The 26,779-nt window shown below is 38.6% G+C and overlaps 1 pseudogene; it reads left to right on the top strand.

Moving 5' to 3' along the window:
• The window catches only part of LOC145111675 (uncharacterized), a 152,032-nt pseudogene that overhangs the window by 14,137 nt on the left and 111,116 nt on the right, over positions 1–26,779 (top strand).

A 26,779-nucleotide genomic window follows, 5' to 3' on the forward strand; every position in this document is an offset into this window, starting at 1 on the left:
TGGGCTGCGTATGCTAAGAAGATTCGGATAGCTTCCATGCGTGCTACGGGAGCATACGTTTCATCATAGTCAATACCTTCAAGTTGACTATATCCCTTTGCAACTAACCTTGCCTTGTTTCTGACTACCGCACCAGATTCATCCAGCTTGTTTTTGAACACCCATCTAGTACCAACAATGGTGTGACCATGCGGCTTCGGGACGAGCTGTCACACTTTGTTTCTTTTGAATTATTCTAGCTCTTCTTGCATTGCGGATATCCAGTCTGGTTCTAGCAGTGCTTCTTTGATCGTTCGGGGCTCGACCGAGGACATAAATGCTGCATAGTGACAATGATCAGATAAGTCCTTGGAAGATCGAGTCTGGATACCTGCGGATGGGTTGCCAATGATTTGACCTGGTGGGTGGTCCTTCGTCCATACATGTAGACGAGGTTGCAGGTAATCAGCAGCTGCGGTAGAGGGGATGTCTTCTATATCAGAAGACTCTGCGGTTGGAGATGGCAGTTCCCCCTGGATTTGAGAACATCCTACGGAATCATCTTGGATTGTTGGAGCGAGAATGGAATTTTCTTGAGCAGTTGGAAGAGGTTCCCCCTGAATTGCTGATGGGAGTTCCCCTAGAACCTGAGAAGGTTCCCCCTAGATTGCTTATGGGAGAGAGATAATCCTTGAGTCTGTTCTTGTGTCAATGTTCTCTATGTTTTCATCATCCGAGTCCGAAGAGACGTTTGATGGTAATGATTCTCTGCGGATAGGAACTTGAGCTACATCAAGTACTGGAACCTCGATGGTTGTTGCTTTATCTGGAGTAGAGCTTTCCCCCTCAACCGGCGAGGTGGAAGTATTGAGAGATGCTACTTCGGATAGTGATGGACCAGATACATCTGCGTGCTGCTGTTGAGCTTCCTGAGACACAAGAACTTCGGATAGTTTCGTTGTTTCAACAGGGTCAAAGAGATCGTCATAGTTTACTTCAACTAGATTTAATGGACCCGAAGAGGCAGGAATATCACTTTCCAGGATTGTTGTGGTTTCAGTGGATGGAGGGGTATTGCGGATGTGACAGTCATCAAATTTCACATCGAAGCTTTCAATGATTAGCCTTGTACGTCTAATGAGAACCCTGTAAGCAACTTTGTTAGTGGAATAGCCAAGGAAGATGCCTTCATCAGACTTTGGCGCAAACTTGTTAAGATGATCTCTGTTATTGATCACAAAACATCTACACCCAAAGATATGAAAGAAGCGGACATTTGGCTTGCCGTTGTTAAGGCCCTCATACGGTGTTTTTTTGAGACGTTTGCACACAATGCTTCGGTTCTGTAAAAAGCATGCGGTGGCCACTGCTTCAGCCCAGAAGTAGAGAGGAAGGTGTGCGAAGTTGAGCATGGATCTGGCTGCTTCTACTAGGGTGCGGTTCCTTCTCTCTACTACCCCATTTTGTTGCGGTGTGTAGGGAGCGGAAAAGTTATGAGTGATGCCCTTGGAAACCAAGAAACTGTTTAGGAGATGATTAGTAAACTCGGTTCCATTATCACTTCGGATACGTCGTACTGGTAACTTGATCTGAAGTTCTATTTCCTTGATGAAATTGATGAGAATCTACGGTGTTTCTGACTTGAGTCTAAGGAAGAAAACCCATGTGAAGCATGTGAAGTCATCTACTATAACTAGTATGTATTTCTTGTGATGGAGACTGGCTACAGTGGATGGACCCCAGAGATCAATGTGCAAGAGCTCCAGTGGTTCAGAAATTGAAGAGTCAATCCCCATAGGGTGACTTGCTTTGGATTGCTTTCCACATTCACATGCAGGACAGAGAGTATCATTGCTGAACTTGAGAATAGGAAGTCCTCTGACTAGTTCTCCGGTGACCAAATTGTTGATGTACCTGAAGTTGAGATGAGCTAGCTTGCGGTGCCATAGCCAGCTGACTTCGGATACGGCTTTGGATAGGAAACATAACTGCGGTTTGCCTATGATCCGAGAGACATCCAGAGGATACATAGTACCTTCGGATCGGGATTTGATCAGACACGTGTTCCTATCACTTGTTATTACATAGCAAAATTGATCATCAAATTCAACTCGATGGCCTGCCTTACTGTAACGCCCGTGTTTCTAGGCTAGGCATTAATATTGACATAATAGTCTAGGTTAACCTTTGTAACTCATTTAGAAGAAATGAAAAGGAATTATGTGAATATTATGTGAAAATTATGTGTTTTATGATTAATTATTAGAGTTTAAATAATTAAGAATAAAAATGAGCGTCAAAATTAAATATTAGATAAAGCCGATATCTATTAAGAAACTTGTAGTGGGCGTGACAAGGATTACGGATATATAAAGAATGCCGAAATCCGAGTTATAACGAAGAAGTTATGGCCTGTCGAAGTTTCGTGACAAAACCGACACGGTGCCGAATGTCGTAAAAAGCGCGTTTTTGATAAACTACTTTTTGGCCTTAGTGATCTAAACGAAACTCGTAGTGTTCGTTAAACGGAGAGTAGGTATAAAAAGAACGCCCAAATCTGACTTCGTATGAGGAAGTTATGATTTTTCGAAGTTTCAGCTTAGCAGTAGACAACTAAAAACTCGAATTTTAGATCGAGTGATTTTTAGCCGACACGACCTAAATGAGAATCGAAGATCTCGTAAATAGTAGCACAACGGTAAAAAGTCTGACGAAAACGGACGTCGGATGAAGAAGTTTAAATTTTTAACGGATTTCCTGTCCCGGTCTGTTAAAAATAACAATATAAAAATTAAAGTCAAAATTAGCCGACAAAGTCTAAACGAAAGTTGTAGAGCGTAATTTTACCTACGTGTGCATTTAAAGAACGTCAAAAACGGAGCTCGTATGCGAAAGTTATGGATTTTAGAAGTTCTGGCGCGAAAATCGAGAAATTTCGCATGAATAATGCCAGCCACGTCATCCTTCGCATGCAGCCTCCACGTGGCGTCTTCTGATTGGACCGCAGCCTTGCATGGCACCCGCTGAGTGGTCCGAAGTCGTCATCCTCCTTCCCCATTGGACCGAAGTTCGGTCCACTTAGAAGCCTCCACCTATCCGAGCTTCGCACGTGGCCTTCGCAGGAGCTGCCCCGTGTCCGACCTTGCTGAGTCATCCGAAGCGTGGCATGTCCGAAGACCGACGCGTGTCTGCTGACTCCTCGCATCCGAAGCCACCTGCCCCCCTCGGTCTGAAGCCTCCCCCTATAAATAGAGGGGTGCGAGACTTCCCGGGTAATTTTGGGATTTTGCCCTTTTTCACCCCTAAACTCATATTTTCACCATTTCCACTTCCCCCGATGCCCCGAGATCATTTCCAACGCCCGGAACACGTCCCGGAGTTCCCGAGAAGCCTGGAAAATTTATTTTTTTCGGTTTCGAAGCACGACCCTCGCAGAGCCCGGTTTCTCAATAAAACTCCCGGTTTTATTAGAAACGATCGTTTTAGGCAACGAAGTGCTGCCCGGTTATCGTTAAATCATGTGAGTGTATAGTCACTTTCACCTTACGCATATATATGAAGTATTTTCTTTAAAATACGTGCTATGTGTAATTATATTAATTGTTTAATTAAGGTGACTGTTGAATAGATGTTTTATACAAGTTTTAAACTATGTATGTATTTTTATCTACAAATATGTTGGGTAAAACATGGGTAGATAAATTAGATGATGTGTGATGAAATAAAAGAGATGAGAGATATTGATGTTTAAGATGATCAGGTCATCTAACAGAGTATCGACAACGGCCACAGACTATTTTAGATAGTCCAGTGGAACGTTAGCAGACTTGTAATCGGTAGTTATGTTTGAACTATATGTTCATAAGGTGTTCTTGAACTATATGTTCATTAGGTGTTTTTTTTGAACTATGTGTTCATCCGTTAGCTCTTCTCTTTGACATTATTACGTGTCGGGGTACGGGAGCGTACGGGAGTACTTTATTAGTATTTTCCCTATACTTTTATTGTTGATTGAGAACTTAATAAGTTTATCATTGTGGGTTGAAAACCCTATATGCTCACCAGGCTCCCAAGCCTGACCCACTCAGTTTATTTGTATCACAGGTATCGATACGAAGTTGCTTTACACTGAGAGATTAAAAGAGAAGTAGATCACTAGTGTAAATGAATGTAAGTTTTGTTTATGCTTATGTTTTTGTATTGACAATGACATCCCAATGGTTTAAGTGAATAAAATACATTTCTTCAAAAATGATTTGATAACATAGTTATCATGTTTATCTGGGAACAAATTCTGCAACACTTTTAATCAAATGATTACTATGAAATTATTTTAAAAGCATAAATTAAATCGGTCTTTTCTGGCCGTGAAATTGGGGATGTCACACTTACATAGTTGGCCAACACTGATGAGATTGTGTTTAAGGCTTTCTACATAAGCAACCTTTTGAATAGAGAAGTTTCCTGTAGTGAGAACACCATAACCTCGGATGACCCCATTCACATTGTTGCCGAATGTGACATTTCCACCGTTGCACATTGGCCTGAAATCCCGAAGGTATTCTAACCTTCCGGTCATGTGCAAGGAGCAGGCACTGTCAATTAACCATTCATCTTCTTGTTCCTCCTTGCACAAAGCCTGTGAATTACACGGTTAGTTTAGGCATCCAAACTAGTTTGGAGCCTGGGGCAAAAGGTGAATTTCTGATTGATGCATGGACCGAGGTTGCAGGGACGGGTTTGTTGTCAACTTTTAATCCTAGTCCTGGGTGTTTGTGCAGTTTTGAAGTGTTGTATTTTTTTGAAAAATTACGAGGTTTCTGAATCCAACTAGATTTGACATAGGATGAATCTTTTTGGCAACTACACTGACATTTACAGGTTGAGATTTTGTCTTTTGTTCTGACACCATGTTTGGTCAGCGGTCGAAAGGATGAGTTGGGCTTGTGACCGGTCCGAGGTTGGTAATATCTGACATTGGTGCTGTTGGACTTCTGAAAAGTTTGTTTTTGAAAAGGTTTAGCACGTGTAGATCTTTGGGACCTTTTTATTGGTTTTGGTAAAATACCCTTCCACTTGTTAAAGTTCTGATGTGATTTTAAAAGTGTTGGAGTGGGTAAAATACCCTTCCATTTTGGATCATCTGAGGAATAGATTTGAAAGCCATTGCTTCGAAAAAGACTTTTCTTTCATTTGGATTGTGTCAGAAGAGTTTGGAATGACTGATGAAACTGTACATTCCTTTTTGCATGTTTTCTTGATGGGAGAGTTTTTTGAAAAATAGTGTGAGAAAACAAATTTTTCTGGACTCTTGGACTTTCGAAATTTGATATGCCTCTTGTTTTTCGAAAACGTTTGTCTATTTGTGCCTCGGGATCGAATTTCTTCTTTGAAAGCCTTTTTTGCTAAAGTTTTTGGAGAACCGCAGTCATTAGTGTTCAGATGCGGTTTTCTGGAAGTCTTTGAAAGTTTTTGAAATCGAGGGCTTGAGTCATCCGAACTTGAAGATTCAGGGATTTGAGAACATTGACCCACTTCAAAGTTTTCCATGGGTAATTCGTGATGAATTGGTTGAAGAGTCACAGTTCCTTTTAATGAAGACTGCGGTAGGGATGATTTGACTACCGCAGAGTAAGTCTGAGTTGGGACTTCAGTGGGACTTTTGTGAGACTTCTGTGGTTCATGACTACAGTGAGAGACACTGTGGTCTGAGGGCAGAGATGGGAAGTCTTGTGAGACTTCAGGACCCTCAATAACAATTTCTTCATCAACTACGAATGAGGTTTGAGAATTTGGGTAAATGGTGCCACAGATAGGGATTTGATCAGTTGTGTCACCCGAAACCTCAGGCACAATTTCCTCAATGACACAATTATTGCTTAGATTATGAAGTCTACTGAAGTGTGTTCTGATATCTTCGGGAAAAGTCTTGTCATTGACTGGGAAATGAAATTCTCGGTCTGGAGGGACATACAGTCTGTCTTTGTTAAACCGGGGTGAGGAATCCATTGCGGTAGGATATCCATTTGACCAACCCCAATTGTATGTATTGTCCACGGTTCCATTATTTACCAAATTTTCAATAGCTTCACTTTCATTGAACAATTTTTTGATTAATAGATTTAAGCGTACAATTTCACTCTGAGCTAAATCTCTCTAGTTCAAAGCTATCTCTAATTGTGTTTCACTCAACATTCTTGCATCTTTTTCTAATTCTAAGTCCTTTTCTAACATATCCATTTTGAGTCTTTTGTTATCCAGTCGTCCTCTTACATGGAACATCTCTTGGGACGCAATATTCTTCTCATCTAAGGCTTTGTTATAGTCTGTAAGGACGGCAGCACATGTGTCATTAAGATTATCTATGAAAGGTTGACAGTCATGCATGCTATAGTTTAAAGTTTGGATCATGAGTTTTACCTGTTCGACGATGCTTAGAGTTCCATCCTTTGTCATGTAGCAGTAGTTCTTTTCCAGTTTTGTAGACTCATCATCATCCGCAGTTGCCAGCATGCAGATTTTGCCTTTTCCTTTGATACTGCTGATGGCTTCATCTTCATCTCCGGATGACCAAACTTGATGGTCTCTTTTGACATGGGCTACGTATGCTCTTGCCTTTTCCTTATCTTCCAATTCTTGAGCCATTCTAAGGTAGAATTCTCTGTCTTTCACTACATTGGCCTTGCAATCCTTTGCAAAGTGATTTTCTTTGTTGCACTTATGACAAATTACAATATCACTTTTGTCTTCTGATGGAGTACCGGAGTCAATGGTTTGGATGGACTGCGGTGCCTCCTTTGGTTGAGTATTCTGAGATTGCGGTGGTGGATGATAACTTTTGGGATATCGAGAATGGTTATTCTGCGGGTTGAAGTTACGATTGAATGGAGGTTTGTTGAACTGTTGATTCTTGCGGAAGGAAGGAGGAGGTAGACGATTGAACTGTTGGCTAACCAAAGCAATAGCCTTCTGAAATTCTTCTTTATCATCATACTCTGAATCAGCTTCGTATGACTGCGGTGCAGTGTCATACGTGGGAGAGTAGGATTGATTGGGTGGAGCTTGTGCTATGAGAGTAAGTGGTCCTCCGAAGTCAGCACAGTCTTTGAGTACGGTGGATTCTTGTGCTTGTAATTCTCCGTAGAGCTTGTAGAGAGACAAAGAGTGAATCTTTCTATCTCCTTGGACTATCATCTTAGCCGTAGTCCAATGTCTTCCCAATCCATTAAGAAACTGAAGATTTGTTTCATGGTTGCTGCGGACGGTGCCAGCGTTTGATAACTTGGTGACTATCAGGTTAAACCTTTTAAAGGAGTCTTCTAAGCTTTCGCCAGTGTGAGCTTTGAAATTGTTGAACTCATTGAGTGCGGTTGTAAGCTTCTTGTCTTGTGCTTGTTCTGAGCCTTCGTACAAATTCTTGAGAACTTCCCAGATCTCTTTTGCGGACTGACAGTTTATGATAATGTCGAAGTTGTTAGGAGCAACTCCACAAGAGATTTCATAAAAAGCAACAACATCATTTTCCATTTTATCGAGATCATCCTTGGTGGGACGGCTCATGATTGGTTGACCTCTTCCTAGTCTGGCTGTAGCGCCGTCAGTTTGGACTGGTGTAAGAACTGGGACATGTGGTCCTTCTTCTACGGATCACCATACATCTCTATCAAGTCTCCTTAAGTATCTTTCCATTCTTTGAGACCAATGATGATATTCATTTGCTACCAATATTGGGGCTCGATTAGAACCACCAACACTGTTGGAAACATTCAGAGAAAACGATTGTGCCATTTGACTTTGTTTTTTTTTTTTTTTTAAGAAATGAGCTTCAGTGATATAGAAGGCCCTTTGAAAATCAGAGTTTTGTTTTCAAAAAGCAACCACTATGGCTCTGATACTAATTGTTGAGAGAAAAACTTTGAGACACACTTGAACAAACGTTAGAACAAGTATAGTTGCGGAATAGTTAATCTCGAAGGATCTAAAAGCTCAACAATAATATTAATAAGTTAGAGTTAGATAGTTAGAGAGTTAGTTGCGGAAAAGTAAAGAAATGGAAATGACAACAATTGTTATATCAAGTATACACATAAGTTGATTCATAACGAGGAATACATTCAAACCAAGTTAATAAGTGAGATCAAACTTAGTGATTAAGTCACAAGAGACTTGCTCCGAAGAGAGATTGTAATCAGTTATATTCTAGTAAAGTTTGAGAGTAAGGAGAGATGCGTAATCAGATAGAGAGATAGAAAAGATAGCTTCAGAGATATATTGAATAAGTGAGAATGAGCTCTATTTATAGAGTCTCAAGAAATACATTAGATCACGTCTCTAAGAGTAGTCATGCAAGGCATAGTGGACAATAGAGAGTATTACAATAAAAGTAGACAAAGTAAAGTAATCTAGTAGCTAAGAATGACTGCGGTTGATGATGACTTCGGGTGAGGATGCTGATGAAACCTTGACTGCGGATCCTTGTGGACTGCGGTAGTTGAAGTTCAAGAGGGTCACTTTTCATGATTCAACATTAAAACACCCAAACAGACCTTTAACAGGGCTAAAAGATAGCCAAAAACAAGTCTGAATTTGATTGAATTGAACGGTTGTATAAGATAGAAATTTCGGGTTGTCACATCATCCCCCTGTTAGAGAGAATTTCCTCCTGAAATTAGAGTTTAAACAATTAAGCTATTACAAATAACTAAACGAAAAGATGAGGATATTTCAGTTTCATTTGATCCTCGCGCTCCCAAGTGAATTCAGGTCCTCGCCTGGCATTCCAACGAACCTTCACTATCGGGATACGGCTTTGCTTTGTTTGCTTGACCTCTCGGTCCATGATCTTTACTGGTTCTTCCACGAAGTTGAGGCTCTCGTTGATCTCGATCTCGGTCAGAAATCAAGTGTCTCTCGTCTGTGTAATCTGTTGACTCTCTACACTGATTTCCTTATGCTTTTGATTTTTGTCTATCGTTTTAATTTAATGTAGTGTTGTGAAATTAACTTTTTGTTTTGGTTTGCATTTAATCGGGGGCTGAAATCATATCATAAGGTGTTGATTTTATTCAATGTTTTTTTTTTGGATTTGATTTAAGTTAGAAATGTAATAGGAAGATTTTTCATCTGATACATGTTATTTAAGTCTTTGTGTGTTTGGGATTTCAGTCTTTCTGGGTTTTTCAATGAATATATCGTATTTTTTTGGGGAGGATGGTGGATTTGATGCAGGTTCTTTAATCTCTGTGTTTTTATGTGGGTTCATCATTTGGGCATTAACGATGGTTTTTTTTTTCCGGTGGCGATGGTGAGAGAGTGCGATGAAGGTGACTGGTCAGAGGCAATGGTTTGGGTCAATGAGGGAAGGGATAGAAAAAGAAGAGTGGGAGCTATATATATTATTAAACTAGGTGTAAGACCCGTATGTTATAGGGGTTTGATAAAACAAAAAATTAAATATGAAAGTTCAAACAAAAATTTATTTAAATTTAAATTTTAAAATTTGAATTTAAAAGGAAACATATTAAATTATATATGACTACTAATATTGTAATTTATTGGTTATTTTCAATTAAGACAATTATTAATTGATGTATAATTATGATGTGTTAATTAACAAAAAATAAAAAAAATTGAGAAAATGACAAATGAAAAAAACATTTAATAAAAAATAACAAAAAATGACATATGTTTAAGTTAATGAAAGAGTGACATGTGACAAAAATTATTTTTATTTATTAGGGAGGATAATTTTCTTGAAATAAATACAGGAAAAAAATCTATTAATTGTAGAATGGTCATTAGGTACTAAGACCGAAACAATTATAAAATAGAGGGATGATCCAAGTTAAATAAAGTTGTTAGAAACCAGCGATTACCCCAAAGGATCATTCGTGTAATTTACCCTTTATTATATTAGTCATTAGGTAAATAATCCTAAAAATTGAACATTATTCGATTCTAAAATGTTATATATTGTTTTCTTTTTCATTAGCCTTTTATCTCCTCGATAAGTCATTTTTCGTTCCTTCTATTCAAACCCCGAACTCATCGATCAAAACCCTCATTATTCAGCCTCAACCTTCGCGGCGGCATGCAGATCTTTGTGAAAACCCTTACCGGCAAGACCATTACGTTGGAGGTCGAGTGTTCGGATACCATTGACCACGTTAAAGCCAAGATACACAAGAAGGAAGGCATTCCCCCTGATCAGCAGAGGCTCATTTTCACCGGAAAGCAGTTGGAAGGTGGCAGAACCCTTGCGGACTACAATATCCAGAAGGAATCTAATCTGCATCTTGTCCTCCGTCTTCGTGGCGAGATGAAGATTTTTGTCAGAACGCCAATGGGCAAGACCATCACATTGGAAGTTGAAAGCTCCGATAAAATTGGTAAAGTGAAGTCGAAGATTGAGGAAATAGAATGGATTGAACCGGAACATCAGCTTTTGAGCATTGAAGAGAAGGCCCTCGAGGGTTCTAGAACTTTGGCAGATTATAACATCCAAAAAGAATCTACATTGCACCTTAGTCTTTGGTTGAGAGGAGATATGCGGATTTTCGTTAAAACTTTGACAGGCAAGAATCTACTTTTTATGTTTTGTGATTGGATATATGCTTTGCTGCCTTATTTTTGTTGGTGCTCTTGCGCAGTTGTAGTTATTTTTTATACGGAGCACAGAGTGTCATGTTTGATATAACTCCTAATGAAATATGTTTGACAATTAAAATGCCAACTTTAGGTGACTGCGTAAGGGACAGGTGTTTGTGCTTTTCTTATTTTGGAAAGATGTTTTTCTATATCATAGGATTTCAGTTTTATAAGCTACTAGTTTTATACTCTCGCAATGCAGTGTAATACTACAAGTTATAAATATTGATTATAAATGAGGAGTTGCATTGCATAATTTTTAGCATAAAAAGTTATTGAGGGGCGCTGCAGCAGAATGATAACCATTTTGAAGTGTTATCATACGTTAGTTGATGTGTGTTTTATTTTTTATTTTTTTGAAAGAGAGTTGATGTGTATATTTTAGGTAGGGTAACCGTGGAGGTATGAGAAATGACCTTGGACAATAAGAAAACAGAAGACAGAATTCAGTGAGTAGCAATAGTAGTTTTAACAAATTCAAATTACATAAAGAATGTTTATGGACACAATTCAGAATGTGCTATTGACAATTCGAGCTATGTGGAGAGATAAAAAAAATAAACAAAAAAAAAAAAGAAAGAAAAGAAAAAAACTACATTATTATTTTTGTGCACTGAACCCTTAAAATATCAAAAATTTGAACAAAGGAAAATTATTATAAACATACTTGGTCTAACTACAATAATTTTAACAAATTCAAATTACATAAAGAATGTTTATTGCTAGAATGTGCAATATTTGTAATTGGGTTAAGTACTCGTATATTAAACGGTTTATTAAAAATAATACTAAATAGGATACTATATTTTTGTTTTCTTTCATATTAGAAGCATTTTTTTTGAAAATATATTATGTTTTTTTTTTTTAATATAGTTTAGACAAGTGTATTGTCATAATTTACAAACAATCGAAATACATTGCGAATATAACTATTAAAGTAGAAGTAATTGACTAATTTGGTTCAAGTACTTTATCAAAAAATCCCAAGTTTGTTTCAATTTAAGACTTGCAATTGTTAGTCAAATCCACTACAAAATGCAAACTTGACAATAGACATCGGGAACATTTCAAAATGTTGACCAAATTTGTAACTTTAAGTATTGCACTTATAATTTACTCTTTAAATACTTATAAATTTATTGAATATCAATTTGACACATACAACGGGCATAAGAGCCTTGGCTCTAAAAAATTTCCCAAAATTATATTTTCATGCAAGGCTCACAGATTGTTTATAGTTAATTCATTAACCTTGCTTATAGCGTTATATAGTTAGAATCATTACTTGTACGTACCAGATCCACTATAATTTATTGAAATGATATTTTTAAATGAAAATATATCACCTTCTCAAAAATTTCCCAGCTTTATCTACATTAATGTTCCATGTACATTGCCGTAACTTATTTAGCATTCCTATTTTTATTTATCTTTATTGCAGTTTATATTTGTTTGCTGTGATTTAGTGACATTAGCGTGTAATAATGTTTTGTTTTCTTTCTAATGACTTGTTAAAATTTTTTTGAATATATGACATACTAGCTGTCCAAAAAAAAAAAAAGCGAAAAGTCTAGCAAATAACTAGACTTAACCGATTATAAAGGGTTTATAAGCCAATAAGTCCAATTGACCTTACTCTTAGAAGTTTTATTACTAAACCGATTAAAAGAACACCTGATTATGCTATCAACAAGCTCAATTTTATACATGCTACCATAATCAAACAAAATAGAATTTTTAAATCTCCAAAACATCCAACATGTAGAGATTACAATAACTTTTGGTCTCTCCTTTCGCCATTGAAGCATTATTCCATCGCCTATCCAAGACAACCACTCTGAAATCGAGGACACCGACGAGACGGTAAAACCTCACCAAATCACTATGGCTCGCCATCAGACGCCACTTGACACGAGCACAAAATATGACTGATGGATACGACACACTTCCCACATACCGAACAACCAATACATTCGAAATCAAATACCCTTCTCTCAACGAGGTAGCATTGTATCTAGCGAAGGATGCCGAAAGAATACATTAACCTTTCTAAGGACAAGTTTGCATCACCTTTTCAAATAATCAATGCTCGGCAATCGAAATCATCAATATGATGTCAGCAAAATCTATAACACAAGCCCACAACAACATATCCTCAATTGTCTGGATGGTCCACTCACTTTGGTCATCGGTCTGCGGATGATAAGTAGTGTTGAAATGTAGTCTCGTATCCAGTTCCTTATGGAATTTCTGCTAGAATCGGGAAGTGAACCGAACATCTCGGTCTGATATAATGGAAACCGGAACCCCATGACGGGCAACAATCTCCCGAACATACACATCGGCTAATTTCTCGGTCGAGGAGCTCTCCTGGATGGCCAAAAAGTGGGCACTATTGGTCAATCGATCCACGATGACCCATATAGCATCAAAACCCTTGGCAGTCTGTGGTAGCTTGGTAATGAAGTCCATGGTGATATGTTCCCACTTCCTCATGGGAACCTCCAAAGGCTGTAGCTTACCATGCGGCCTATGATGCTCAGCCTTGACCATCCTACACGTCAAACACCTCTCAACATACCAGGCTATCTCCCTCTTCATACATAACCACCAGTAACTTAGTCTTAGATCCTGATACATCTTGGTGGCTCCCGGGTGTATCGAAAAGCGAGACTTATAAGCCTCCTACAAAACTATCTGCCTAATCCCACCAGAAACCAGAACCCAAACCCGACCACACCGGGTCAGCAATCCCCGACTATCGGTAACAAACCTTTCAATCTTGCCCCTGATCCTCTTCTGTTTCCAGTTCTCCTTCTTATCTCCTTTTGTCTGTGCCCCTATGATTAAATCCAAAAGTGGAGAAACAATGGATATCCTCATACACATATCCCCTGCTGAAGATCCAGCCGACTTACGACTCAAATAATTCGCGACCACATTAGCTTTACCCATATGGTAAAGGATCTCGCACTCATAATCCTTGACCACGTCAAGCCACCTGCGCTGTCTCTTGTTCAAGTTCGGCTGGTCCATAATATATCGCAAACTCTTGTGATCCGTATAGATAGTACACTTGACCCCATAGAAGTAGTGCCGCCAAATCTTGAGGGAAAACACTACTTCCGCCAACTCTAGATCATCAGTAGGATAGCGCGCCTCATGCGGCTTTAGCTGCCGAGAAGCAGACGCAATCACTCGCCCCCTCTGCATAAGAACCACCCCCAAACCAATGATGGATGCATCACAAAACACAAGGAAATCCTCGACACCCTCCGGAATGGTCAACACTAGGGCCTCACATAACCTCGGTCGCAGTATCTCAAACGCCGTTTGCTGCTCCGGGCCCCATCGGAAATCCACACCCTTCCTTGTCAGGTGAGTGAGGGTTACAACAATCTTGGACAAAATCCTGGATGAATCTCCGATAATATCCCGCCAAACCCAAGAAACTCCTAATCTCTAAGCGGGACTTCAGAACCTCTCACTGCACCACGACCTCAATCTTGGCCGGATCGACCAGAATCCCATTTTGCTTAATGAGATGGCCCAGGAACTGGACCTCCCGTAACCAAAACTCACACTTCGAGAACTTGGCATACAACCGTTCTCGCCTCAACACTTCCAAAAGCTCTCGAAGGTGCTCCCCATGCTGCTCTCTGGTCTTGGAAAACACCAACATATCATCAATAAAAACAATAACTTATCGATCGAACATCGGCCTGCATACCCAATTCATCTAATCCATAAACACTACAGGCGCATTGGTGAGCCCAAATGGCATCACCACGAACTCGTAATGCCCATAACATGTCTGAAATGCAGTCTTCTCCACATCCTCCTCTCTAACCCTCACCTGATGATACCTAGACCTCATATAGATCTTGGAGAACAAAGATGCACCATGAAACTGATTAAAGAGGTCGTCAATCCACAGAAGAGGACTAAGCTTCTTCACCATCAACTTGTTCAACTCCCGGTAATCAATGCACATCCGGTTGTAACCATCCTTCTTCTTGAAGAACAATATCGGCACTCCCTATGGTGAACTGCTCGGTCTGATGAACTGCTTGCCAAATAGATTCTAAAGCTGAGAGAACAACTCCTGCATCTCGTTCGGTGCCAAACGGTATGGCGCCTTGGCAATCGGAGCCGCACCTGGCACTAGGTCAATCCTGAACTCAACCTGCCTCTCGGGAGGCATACCGGGTAACTCCTTCGGACACACATTAGCAAACTCCCCTGACAACTAACACATCTGAAACCGAGACCTGCTCCCTTACCCGAGTATCAACCATATACCCAAGATAACCTATACACCCATGTGGAATATACTGCCAAGCCCTGGCTGTCGAACAAAACCCTGATTCAACCCTGGTACCCTCTCCGTAGATGACCAATTCTCCCCCACTTGGGGTTCGAACCACTACTCGGTGACCCTCATAGTCTATCATAGTACTAAACATGCTCAGCCAATTCATCCCCACTATCACGCATACATCCCCCATGGGAATAGGAATCAAATCAATCAGATAGCACACCCCGAAAATCTCCAGAACACAACCCTGATACACTCTAGATGCAGAAATCCCATGTTCGTTGGCGATAGAAACCCACAACTGACACTCTAACTCGCTAAGGGGCATATCAAAATCCTTACTGAAAGATCAAGATACAAAGGACCGACTCGCTAAGGGGCATATCAAATGAATTCAATAAGAAGGTACCTATCAGAAACATAACATAAGCATGCCATAAAATAATCAAGAAGATGATAAATAGAAACATACCAGTAATGACGTCTGGTGCTGCCCTGGCCTCCTGTGTCGTGAGCTGAAAAGCGCGACCTTGAGCCCTCGGGGGCTCCGCCCTACCATGTCGCCCATCGGTGATCCTCAAGGTAGCTGGCGCTAGAGCATGTGCCGGTCCCGCCGTGAGAAAATGAAAGTTGGCCTTAATATGGCCAGCCTGCTCATAGTGATAACCGATCGTGGTGGTCGGTGCGAGGACATGCTGGCGACAGTCCTTGGCATAATGCCTATCCTTGCCACATTTTTGGCACCCATAAGTAGATCGACAAGAACCCTCATGAACCTTGCCTCACTTGCCACAAGTACGGACCCTCTGACTTCAAGATCTCACATCAGTGACCTTAAACCTCTTCGCCACAGGCTGCGACTGCACCGGAGCTTGCCTCCGCTCCCTCGTCTGGAGCTCCAACTCAATCTCCCGCTGCCTAGCGGCCTCATATAACTCCACAAGTGTACCACAGTGTTGAGTAGAAAAAAACTGGAGGATATCCATCTTGAGCATGCTTAAGTACAGGGCCATCTAAGCTTACTCAGAAGCAACAAAGTCAAGGAAAAATAGTGATCTCTCAGTGAACATCTTTGTGATCTTCGTCGCCGACTCGGTACATTGCTACTGGTCCAAATACTCCTGGGCCAATATCTCCCTCTCAACCAGTGGGACATATCTTGAGCGGAATATCTCAGAAAAATGCTCCCATGATACATCAGCTCTCTGCTCTGGAGTGTATGAACTATTAACTAGTCTCCACTAATCCTTCGCTCCAGACCGAAGAAGGTTCAGAGCGCACTTGACCTTTTAGTCAGCTGGGCAGGAGCAAGTAAAGAAACACTCCTCAAAATCAGACAACCACATCATGAAAATGATCAGATCCTGAGCCCCATCAAATATCAGGGACTTCGTATTGTTAAAGTCACGGTGCTGGAAGGCTCTCCCCCTCCAATCCTCACCGCAGCGATGGCTGCAGCAGCAACAGCCACTGAAAGTGCAGAGTATCGGTCATCAAAGAACTCCATCATGACAGTCTTGATAGACCCAAACAACTCCGATATTTACCCCTAGATAGTAGAAACAACCTCAACATGAATCATCTCCCTGACCTAATACTCAGGCAGCCCTGTCCTATCCTGGACACTCGCTCCCGCTCCTGATCCGGGTCTCCTCGTGTACACCATACTGAAATAAACCAAAAAATATCAGATAAAGCGCAATTCATATCATAGGAGCTATTCCAAATAATGAAACCATAGGGGTCGTGACTTCCCCGCTACGCGTACGGGTCCTGTGCTTCTAGTATTATGCGCCCATACTACTTTCCACACCTACCCGTATTTGTCACAGTAGGTCATCACAACAACCCTAAAAACACACACTAGAATACGTATACATCTTATCCTCACTCCTTAGAGAATAGATAAACATTCTTCACTGGCCAGTTCCTTGCATACAAACCCATCCATGAAATTTCCAACAAAGCATATCATGAGCAGTACATAATCCCTAGGCTATCCTAAGATCTACATCTCAACCTACCATAAATTGCCAAACGACCCCCATTGGTGCCAGCTAACTACTGCATGAATACAATCACATGCAACATAACTTAAATAATCTTAGATTAAATGATTCAACCCTACAACAGTTGGACATAGACAAGAGTTATGCAGTAGGACCAAATCCTTTACCCTAAAATTATTTAACCCATACGAGATGTGACTTAATGTATTCAATTAATAGTTAGTTCTCACTCGAAAGAGTCATACAACAATCAACAAGAAAACTCTATAGGAAATAAGTCATGATGTATCAGGCAATTCTATCAGACAATTCCTTAAGATACCTATCCTACAACTAGCATTTTGTTATACCATATCATAACAAATAACAGTGTGGGTAACTTTGGGTATACTTTCTTACTCTGGATGATTGTACACACCACATCCTTCCTTGGTTACTTTTGAAAACAATTTTGAAAACCATTTAAAAAATTTTGCAGTTCCGTAGTTTGAGTCTGGATTCACACGAATGTTCATCCAATTCCCTCAAACCAAGGTTCTGATACCAACTTGTAACACTCCAAAAATCGCAATAAATTTAAAATTTTCAAAACCAACCATGGATCAATATTGTTTACAAAAGAGTGATTGTTTCAAAAACAGTATTTCAAATCAGAGTTTTCCCAAGACCCGAATACATAAAAACTGGAAGCTGTGTGTGATCACGCCTTCGCCTTCCCACAATCCTCAGAAGTAACTGAAACAATAAAATAAAAAATGTAATTCAAAGCTTAGTGTATTCCCCAAAAGTACCAGCACAACACAACAAACAAGCATGCAATATGAACAACCAACCTGACTGGACCGCCTCGCAGGGCCTACAGCCTATCTGGACCACTCTATGAGCCTCTGGCATGACTGGACTGCCTTGCAGGGCCTACAGCCAATCCAGACCGCTCCACTAGCCGTTGGCCTGACTGGTCCGCCTCCCAGGGCCTGTAGCCTATCCGGTCGTCACCGGGTGTCTTGGCCTACAACACAAAGTAGGAGCGCCTCAATCCAACACAACATGTCGACATATACAACAAAAAACTTATACACAGAGCCAGTAAATAAAGATAATCATACGATTCTACTAAACATCTACAACAATCAAATCACTATCCTGACCAGGCTAAATAATCCAGTGGGCCGGCCTTGGTGCCTTCGACCCATAGGTACAGTGCGGAAGACTCACCTCACAGTCTGAATGTAGTCTAAATAACTCCCAGCTCCGATAACCGGCTCAACCCCAATCCTAAATGACAAAACATTTCCCATTCTAAATTAATAACACTTTCCCAAAATACCCTTGGTCAAAACTGGTCAAAATCAACAAGTCAACCGAGTTAACCTAGCCGATTCAACTCAGCCTAGTCAGCCCAGGCCTCATACGCGGGGCATACTCCGGAGGTATGCGGGGCGTATTCAGACTTTGACCGTAGTCGGGAGGTTGACCACATACGCATTGCGTACTCCAGATTACACAAGGTATATGCTTCAGACTTCCATTCTCTCAATAAGAGCTTAATGCATTAAGCTCTCACGTCCAACTTTCAGATCCAAGGCCAAAATACCACTAAGATTCATAAAGTTTCCAACTTTATGACTTTTAATGTCCATTAAGTGCTTAATACACAAAATCCCAACTTCTTAATGCCTTAAGACCTTTTAGAGCATGTATGGATAAAAACTAAGCATCAAGACCATATTTTTATTACTCAAGACCCCTCATAAGGTCTGAAAGGACGACTTGTCTAATTAAGAACATGACATGCGCAAGAGTCATCATATTTGGGACCAAAAGTGCCCTAAATGACGAAATAGCTAGATCTACAAGATAGAGTGATCAAGTTATGAACTTTTTACCTCCTGGAGGTTGCTTGCAAGGAGATAATCTCAGATCCTGTAGGGGTCAAAATGTAGTTAGTAAGGAGTCGAAATAGATTTAGTCTGTAAGGGTTGAAAATCCAAGTGATTTCGACTCTATATGTATTTACAAGGCACTTTTTGTATTCAATGCTAGAATATATAGTGCTTGTATTTTTTTTGCCGAGTCTGTTATTTCCCTATAAATATGGTAGGTACTTGTATCAAGAGTAACTTTTTTGCTCATCAGTTTGTAAACTCTCTCGAATACCTTGTACTCATTTTCAGAATAATACGATCCAATTAGATCATATTTACATGATATGTTCTTACTGCTTTCTTTGATTGATTAAGTGTTCGTTTCTCGATTCGAACTCACATAAATTGGTATCAGAGCAGGATTCATCCAATCAATTTCATTTTTCTCGTGTTTTTCATATTTTTTGAATCACTCTTTCTGATTCAAAATATTCCGCAATATTGGATCAGAAAACTTGTTTCAATTGATTGTTTTGTTTCAATTCTACACTCTGTTTGTTAGATCGAGTGATTATTGGTCAATTTCTATTTGATTATTCTTTCAGATCTCTTTTTGAATCTAAAATCTCATTCGTCTGTATAACAATGGCAAACTTCAACATGAACGCTATTGTTGGATAATGTGTCTAAGTCCATAACTATTTCTGGTATGTACTTGACCCGATTGGCATGGTCCATTTGGGTTGCATGGCATCATGATAATTGGATAGACAAAATGAGAAGAAGGACACTTATGATTTGTTAATATATTATAAGTTATAATATATTAATATGAAATCATATTACTTAATTAGTATTGATCAAGAATTAATTTGAAATTAATTTTGTGATCAAAATTGAGACTAATTAAATATATGGGGTTGATTGTGTAAATCATCCAATCTTATATAGTGGGTTAATGATCCATGGTTTATTGGATTGGGCTAAATCCATACGGTGCTCCATGGAGGCTAAAACCCATGGATCATGGAGGAAATGAAAAGCCATGTCAATTAGGGTTTACATGGTGTAACCCTACTTGTGACCTCATAGGCTAGCAAAATCGGCACTTAGACAAGAACAAGGAGGGCTAGCTGATTTTGAGTGATAGTGTACTTCTCTCAAAGTTATTCCAAGAGTTGTGGTGTTGTGTGAAGCATTTGAGGAATCACATTTGGGGTGCTAGGCTCACAAAGTTCTTAAGGAATCCAAGCAACAAGAAAGGTATGTTCTTCTACTAGCTTTTATGTTTTAAGTTCCCCATGCCATGCTAGTTAGGTTAAGAACCTTGGAAAAATCAAATTTGCATGTATCTTAGTAAAACATAGATCCAAGGTTTCTAGGGTTACATGTACACCTTAGGAGTTTTAGAATGCTCAAAACCCTTCATCTATCTCGATTTTCTCACACTTGTTCGGATCATCTACTAAGATTTCGACGCACAATCTAGAATACTACGAGCAGTGGGCTAACCGTATGGAGGACTATCTGAATGGAATAGATGAAGATCTATGGAGATGTATCAAAAGTGGAACTTTTAGTCTCGACACGCTTGAAGATGTTGGAACTATTGGTTCTTTTACTGATACAGATTTGCGAAAAAATAGAATGGAAGCGAATGACAAGAAGTGTCTACATGATCTACATGGTGCTCTTCCACCAGTAGTTTACAATTACGTCCGAAGTTGTAAAACAACAAAGGAGATTTGAGATACTTTGAAGGAAAAGTATCAAGGCAATGAGAAGACAAATAAGAGTTCTATGAAGTAGTGTTTACTGGAATTGGGTGAGTTCAAGGAGAAGGATAACGATTCAATCGAGTCTTACTATGATCGATTGAATGAACTAATTTTCAGGTGTAATCGATATGGTGTTACACATTCGACTTCGGAATACAATATTATTTCTTTTATGGGATTGAGAAAAGTGATGATCAAAACTCAAGAGAGTTTCGATGGTTATTCCTTGGCTAATTTGTATAATGTTCTAAAATATCATGAAAGTGAAATAAATGAAATTGTTGAAGAAGGAAAGTTAAGTTTGGGAGGACCATTGGCACGGATGTCGAAAGTGACTGCCAAGGATTCTGAAGTCGAATATGTTGAAGAAGATAAACTTGAGGAAGAAGGTTTTTTGGTTAACTCTGATGATGAAGTGGTGGTTTAATACTTAAATAACAAAGTGAAGAAATTTTTGAAGAAGCCTTTTAATCCAAAGTACAAGAAAAACAATGAGTTCAAGGGGAACAGTTTGTCTGCAATGAATGTGAAGGTTGAATCGAAAGAGGAAAAGAAATAAGTAAAGAACATGGTTGAGAAGAAGGAGATGAATCCCAAAGGTGATTCGGGATATGGTTGCAATTACCGCAATGGTTCGAACCACTTAGTAAAGGATTGCATGTTGAGAAAAAAGGAAGAAAATAAAGAGAGAGTGAAGGACGAAGCATATTATGCAAGAAAGATGGAGGAGATAAAAAAGGAATCTCTTTGATGGCTAGAGGAGGAGATGAGAATGAAGGTACTTATCAGATCTGTTCTTCAGGGTCTGATGATGAAGAGATGCGAAATATTATGCATGGAGCTATGTATGCACAATTCGAAGATGGTGATTCTGAAGAGGAGAAGATCTCGGGAAGATGTATTGTTTCAACAAGTGCTGACAAATCTCCTATAATAGCAAAGGTATGTAATCTTCTTGAATCTCTTAATACTCCTTCGAATACTTATCATGCAGTTTTAATAGATTTTGATGATACTCTTTCTAATCTTAATGATATGTTGATTTGTATGAGTAGAGAAGATGAACATTTGAAATCATTGCAATATGATGTTCGGAACAAATTGGAACTTAAGAAGAGTGTTGTTGAGAGTTTAGAGCTTCAATTAAGAAATGTTACAGTAGATAGAGATTCTGTTAGGACTGATAACATGTTGTTAGTTAAATAGAGGAGTATTTACCATAATTCAGCTAAACTTTTGTATGCTAAATTGACTGAGCTACATCATTCATCTGAAATATGTAAAGAACAACATTGAAATTTGCTTCCTTTCTTGGCATATAATAGGGAAAATATAGATGAAATTTCTTATGATTGTGAATAGAAAATATATGAATATGATAATATTCATAATGATCCATATGCTTATGGAATTGTTAAGATTGATGATTTCTTGAATGCTAATGATCTTGTGCATATTATTAATGAAACTTAAACTAAAACTGAACAAGTCAAGCTTTTGAACATGAATAGGAAGTCGACACCTGATTCTCAACAAAACATTGTTGATATCGAAGACGATTATGATAATATCAGTGAAATTAAGACTGAGGAGAGTGTCGATTACTCATAATTTTCTGTTATTAATGTTAATTCGATGGCTAAAGGCAAAGAAATATGTCATGATTCAATGTGGAAAGTAAACAATTATCAACCTTCTACATCCAAAGTTTGTGATCCTCTTAATCATATTGTTGTGGAAGACTATGTGCGTGACGAGGATGATGATTTGAATGAGACACCTATTCATAGAGTTGTAGTTGGACAGGTCTATGAAGATTCAAAGGAGTACACAAGGGCATTGTGTAACATCCCGTTATTTTCTATATGTAAAGTCAACCCTAGTCAACCAAAGTCAAACTTGGGTCAACTAAAGTCAACTTAAATCTTATTCTATCTTAAACGAGTTAGATTGAGATTATATGAGTGTTCACACTTTGTATTCAAAGTGTTATTTGTTCAAAAAGGGAGTTATTAGAATCGAGAAACTTCACATTTCTTTTCTTCTTTCTTCTCCCTTCGGACCGCATACGAGGGCCGCAAACCCTCGGGCTGTGAACGAGGCCGTGATCAGGCTTCAGTCGTGATCAGACTTCGGGCCGCAAACTCTTCCGATCTTATCTCCTCGAACCTCGTTCTCGACCGCGAACCACTTCTCGGCCGTAATCACTTCGGACCGTATACGAGGTTCACGACCGTGAACCCTCGCATACATATACTTTTCAGTCGAGTTTTCTTCACTTTTTACACTTTCAAACACCATTCCAAGTCTATTTCTCTCAAGTATCATCAGCCAAGAACACGAAGAACAACCTCTCTCCTCAAGAACATACTATATTCATCCTTTCTCATCATATTCAAGTGTTAAAACACTAGTTCTTCATAAGATCTAACAAGTATCATTTCTTGATCTTGTTATCATTTCAAGAACATCATTCAATCTTCTTATACTAGGCTGGAAATCATTTGATTTAACTAGTCTTCATGAAGAACATAAAGAAGACGCGAAGAACACCCATCAGAAAACCTTTGAATCTTCTTAGAAACGTGCTTAGGATCATCAAGTGTTCATCATTCTTCAAGAACTTAGGGTCGTGAACACCTTCAGGGCCGTGAACCCGTCATGACTCTTGGGCTGTGAACACCCCTCCTGGGCCGTGAACTGCTTCCAGCTTCCAATTTAGCTTCTAACACTCCTATTTGTAAGTTATACTTACAAATTAGTTTAGTTTCTAATCATTCCTATGACTATATTAGCTAATTGGTTGCATATGTGCTATACAAATTACTATATAGGACTTGTTTTCCTACGAGATTACACTTGTGGAACTAAACACCCTATATCAAATCATCATTTGAATCACCCTCCAAAAGGTGATTTCATACCCCCGTATTTTCGTAGTTTTTACTGTTTTAAAGGGGGGGGGGGGAGGGGGAGGGGGGGGGGAATACAAGTCTAACACAAGGATTTTGTGTTACAAACAAATGATTTAAAAATATCTTACCAAAATGCATTTAAATTTTTATTAAATCAATTGATTTTAAATTGTGTTTAAAGTGACATCAAGTCACCAAAAGTATTTCAAAAGGTTAAATTCTTTAAATGATTTTATAAGCTTAAATTTTTCCCAGAAATCATATATATATATATATATATATATATATATATATATATATTTATTTAGATAAATAAGATTTAAAAGGCTTAGGACTAATAACTCACTTTGGTTCATTTTCCTTGTTTGGATGTGGGCTTATAATATCAGTTATTTGTCTGAATGTCGTTTAAATTTTACTTATATATATTTGTATATGTATATAAATATAAAAGTTCATTCACTTCAAATACCCTTTATAACATGTTGAGCAAGGGGTTGCATTCATGAACAGTTAGTACCAATTGAGAAAGTACACATAAATTATAATAGGTATAATTTATGATTCATGGGACATTAATTCACGAACCAAGTATACTAGAGTACACCGTTTTACATGAACTAGGTTTTGATTCAAAACTAATCAAGAGTATACATCTTTCATATACATGTTAAGAATACTAATTCAGGAACATACTATCAATCATTTATTTCAGAATGATTGGGTTTTCACAACTATTATACACGTAATGTCTATATGCTTTTTATTAATCAATTGATTCAGGTTGTTTAATTCATTTAAACAGCATGGTTAAAGTCCTGATATTATAACCAAAATCTCCAGTCGGGGATCGAAACAAGTGTGTATAGATCTATATTGGGATTGACAACCCCACACTCAGTCTGCTAGCTACAGTCGGGCATACACGCCTTCGAGTGACAGTTGTTATCAACAGTTTTAACGCCTTCAAAGCATTGTTTCAGACCATCTAGTCTCAGTATCGTTATAATAACTCATTAAAAAGATATTAACAATATGTTAGTGTATAATTAACTAAACATAAGTACATCTTCAAAGTACTAGTTTACAAGATACAATCTACAGTATTACACTACAGTTTACAATAACAGCTGGTAGAACCAGGCACACTCACCGTTACAGGTTTTACAAAAGGAATACAAATACAGAACATTGGTTTACAAACCAGACGGTTTTATGTGATTAAAACTACTTTTCATATACAACAGAGAATATAGGATTTTCTGGAACAATTTACATATTCATAGAACAGAAAACATACTTTCAAACATAAATACTTATGCACTCTCTGAACTTTATGTTGATACTCTCTTTTCAATTTACTTGTATTCTCAGGGAATCAGTAGACAGGTACTCCCCAAGCTTTTGAGATGATGGAGCTATTTTGAGTCATGTCTTCTTCTTTTGTTTAACTATTTTGGGGTCAATATACAATGATTGAACACATGTAAAAACTTGTACATATTAATGCAATGGTTGTTTGTACTTTGATTTCTATAATGCATGTGTTGTGATACTACAAATGAAGTCATCCACCCCCGGACGTTTCCGCCGTCTGGTTTGGGGGTGTGACAGATTGGTATCAGAGCATTGTTTATAGTGAACTCAGTATACCAATCCATAAAAGATATACAAACTATAAATACATTGGGGCTGAGAGCTTTGACTACAAGTATACTTTTAAAAAATTTAAGTATTTTTACAAGAAGTATACTAACACTCATACCTATAAGCACAGTATCACAGTCATAACAACTTAAAAGTATTTGGATGTTGGACACTGCAGTCAAACCTAGGCAATTATGTAATCATATCAGGGATTAATATAGCCTGATCTACTATATTGGTTTGAGATACGACCAACATGTTTTTGGGAGTGAAGGTAGTGTTGCGACATGTCTAAAACTTACCAACTATACATATTTAGAAGAACTCTAGAATAGAACATAAAGTTAAAATACTATAGGAGTATTTTAGGCACTATATACTAATAACAAACATGTGAAAACAAAAGAACCATTGTTGGTAGAGCTATAAGTATTAAGGGTATATTACAATTATATATAATTAAGGTTATATAGACTTAGAATATGTGATCTAGCTTCATTTCACGTTCCTTGTTTGGTTGTGGACTTAGAGCAGGATAATTTAATCAAAGGTCGATTATACTCAAGTTATATATAATTAGTATACACTTTGTAGTTATAGTAATACCCAAAACAAGTCATATATAATTCATTATCTGTTAACTGTAAGTTTCTCTCGTAGAAACTTGTAATTGATAATCTATCGTTACTAATTATATTCTATATCTCTTATCCCTATTCTCGCTTAGATAACAATGGCTGGATTCCATCTACCCGGAGACCCGTATTTTCCCAATTAGGTAAATGGATGATGGCTTGATGATGAGCCAGAAGAGAATCATGAAATTCCCTTAGATGACGATTTTGAAGAAAATTTTCCTGAAGATACTGATTCAGAATCAGAAGCCTATAATCCACCACCAGTTGTTTAGAATCCCAACCCACGACAAAATTTCCAAGGTCCGACGCCTTTGTGAGCGATAAACTTAGACAGGTGGAGTAACGAACAGGGTCAGAACCTTCCTTACCAAGGAGACCGAAGCTTCTACAATCTGGACACAGGAGGCTCAGCAGACAGAGCCCTCCCGGTGTTAGTTCGCCGTGTGGCGCATAACAATGAACAAGGAAGAGCTGCTATCGACCGAGTCATGCAGGTTGATGCTGCTACTGGAGTCAACACTGTTCGCATTCGTAACTTAGAAAACAGTCATAATGTGACAAGAGATCGTACTAATTACTTGCTGAGAGAACTAGCGGCATCCCAAGCCGAAATTAGAGAACTACGAGAACGACAAAGATCACAAAACAGGCATATGTACGAAATAGAATGCCAGTTATCTAAATCCAGGGCCGGATCTAGTAGGAAGTAGATCATACTCTACTCGTTCCCTACTTACTCTTTTGGTTATAGATTAAGTCTACGGATATGTCCTAGCGTTATTTTTCAAAGTTTTCAGTACGACCGCGAAAATTTCATTTTCGGTAGGTCGGTATGATGTCGATGTTTTCCCTGTACTTTGGTATAATGTAGACTTGTTCTAAGGTCGAGTTTTCCAAACTCTATGTACTTAATATACCAATATAATCGACATGCATTTTTATACACTTGGAAAAATAACCACTCAAATTCATATTATCATGTT

The sequence above is a fragment of the Lactuca virosa genome, chromosome 5 (assembly GCF_052849685.1).
Source record: "Lactuca virosa cultivar CGN04683 chromosome 5, Lactuca_virosa_CGN04683_v6, whole genome shotgun sequence".
Taxonomy (NCBI): Eukaryota; Viridiplantae; Streptophyta; class Magnoliopsida; order Asterales; family Asteraceae; genus Lactuca; species Lactuca virosa.